This window comes from Penaeus chinensis, chromosome 14, assembly GCF_019202785.1.
Source record: "Penaeus chinensis breed Huanghai No. 1 chromosome 14, ASM1920278v2, whole genome shotgun sequence".
Lineage (NCBI taxonomy): Eukaryota > Metazoa > Arthropoda > Malacostraca > Decapoda > Penaeidae > Penaeus > Penaeus chinensis.
This window is the reverse complement of record NC_061832.1, coordinates 21,536,329-21,538,828: the sequence shown is the minus strand read 5'-3', so window position 1 is coordinate 21,538,828 and position 2,500 is coordinate 21,536,329. Positions and strand designations below refer to the sequence as shown.

General features: G+C 31.9%; 1 protein-coding gene across 1 annotated transcript in view; it reads left to right on the top strand.

The window, feature by feature from the left end:
- Positions 1 to 118, top strand: part of LOC125032302 (heme-binding protein 1-like) — a 3,828-nt gene extending 3,710 nt beyond the window's left edge. The window contains exon 7 of the mRNA XM_047623396.1: positions 1 to 118. This exon is cut by the window's left edge and continues 113 nt beyond it. The gene's annotated coding sequence lies outside the window, so the exon portion shown is untranslated.
- The last annotated feature ends 2,382 nt before the right edge of the window (positions 119 to 2,500 follow it).

Here is a 2,500-nt window from a genome sequence, read left to right as displayed (position 1 = left end):
CACCAAGGGCAGGATGAAGGCATCGAATACTCGAGGAAGAACTTTCATTTTACTCAGATTATGTTTTGAACCAAATTAATTCCTGACTGTACTCTTGCACTTAAAGTGTCTTGAAATATTACTGATCATGCTTGCCACTATGACATGAATATCGTTTGCGTGCCTACTTTTATTAGTTGTGAAAGCAATCAATTATGTAATTGCAGTTTAACGTGCGTGTATATTTAGTACATATATATATATATACACACACATATAAACATATGTGTACACACACACACACAATATATATATATATATATATATATATATATATATATACATTGTGGGTGTGTACACATATGTTTAAATGTGTGTGTGTATACATATATATATATATATATATATATACTGAATATATAGACACACACACACACACTATATATATATATATATATATATATATATATATACTGAATATACACAGACAATCTATATATATATATATATATATATATATATATATATATATATATGTATGTACCGCGCACTATCTTACCCTACTGCATTTGTATATACACAAGCGATACCTGTTTATAAACATCAATGGTGTCATGGCACACAGTCCCATCGCAGTTCTGCATTGAATATAAGCACTATAAGTTTCGCTCATGAATATTGTATATTTGCATTCAGTAAGCAGAAACAACGTCGACCCTGCCTGGTGCCAGTCTCGAACACTAAGTACAGCGAAACTGCAGGAGGCTCTTCAGCGGAAACGGTTGATGCAAGAATCATTTTACCAGAGAAAACTCTCTTTAAATATTTGTGTAGATTGAATTTGTAGAAGTTCTCGCATAAATTTTGCCAATTTTCGTTTTTTTCTTTTTCTTTTTTTATTAACAACACTCAGATATGAATTTCAATGTCATATTGTATATTATGTTTTTTTGGCATAATAACTGATCCACTTGGTTGTTTATTTCACTATAATAATAAAAGAATGCTAGTTTTTTGATAAGCAACACTTCAAAATAAGTTATGAACACTTGCGGAACTGTAATGCTGTTTTATCGCCATTTATTGTATTTTTTGCATTGCTGAATAATAAATAACTACTGTGAATTATCGTCCCCTAAAGTGCTAAAGATAATGTATTAATATATTTTAATGCATCACGGTGTACTATTATCTAGTTTGATTGTTTTTAGTAACATATGATTCATATTTTCGGTAACATTATTTCCCAAAAATACTGTACTGCCTTGGTTATTCCATGATAAGACATTTGCCGAATATAGATTCCTTAGTGTAACTTTGTTCTTTTTATCCTATATAGATAGCAGCAGACATATTATTTATAGCATCATAACATCATAATGCACTACATAGTATATTTGAGATGGACAACAATGATTATATCTCGTGATATATCATTGAAAATTAAATAATCATTTAGTCAAGGGACATTCGAGCTTTGTTATAACTTTCCCGGATGCTTAGGGTATGAAATATTATGTAGAAAAGGTATGAATGAAAATGAATATCTTCTCATTTATATATATATTTTTTTCTATTGGTCGCAATGACTTTTTTAGTTTAGTCCTTTATTTACCACCCTGGCTAACTGCACAGGCGTGGGCAAGCTGTGGTACATTTAATGCATGGTCATAACATTACATAGTGTTACATTTGAATTTTAGCCTATAACATTGCTATGAGTACTTATATCAGTTTAAGGAAAGGAACAATTGCACAGTCCTTCATCCACTCATCTGCCACGCCGGCATGTTATGCTTTTACAACGTAGATTTATATCATGTCTTGTGGATCATTTTGAATCGATTAGTTTATGTCATGAAGTTGTTCTTTTTTTCTTCACTGAATTATGCTCAGATCATCAAATCATGAAATGGGAACCCAGGAAATGTTGATCATGAAAGAGACGGGATTCCCTTAGTAAAACTGAAAGGAAAAAAAAAAAAGAAGAAGCGAAGGTATTGATATACAAACAATCATTAATTGATGTCCAGATCATCAGTGACTGATTATCAAGCCGGGATATGTTTGTGAAAGAGAGGGAGCACCCTTAAGGTATTGGTAAACAAGAGGTTTAGGTGTACATGTGCGTGATTGTTCATTTATATGCTAGTATGCTGTATATCCCTGTGGCTGCATGTGCAAAGCATATATATATATATATATATATATATATATATATATATATGTGTGTGTGTGTGTGTGTGTGTGTGTGTGTGTGTGTGTGTGTGTGTGTGTGTATGTGTGTGTGTGTATGTAAACACACACACACACACATATGTATGTGTATATATATATATATAATAACAACAACAATAATGGCTATAGTAGCAGTATATGTGGGTTTTTTTATCTTGGTTTCCCGTACTGTTATTCATTTGGCCACTCGAGTCTGAAAACCTCACGCTTTTTATTACAAAAGTAACGTCATTACAGACTCCAGACGACGGAGTTTTCATCTTACAGATCGGCAGTTGTAGTT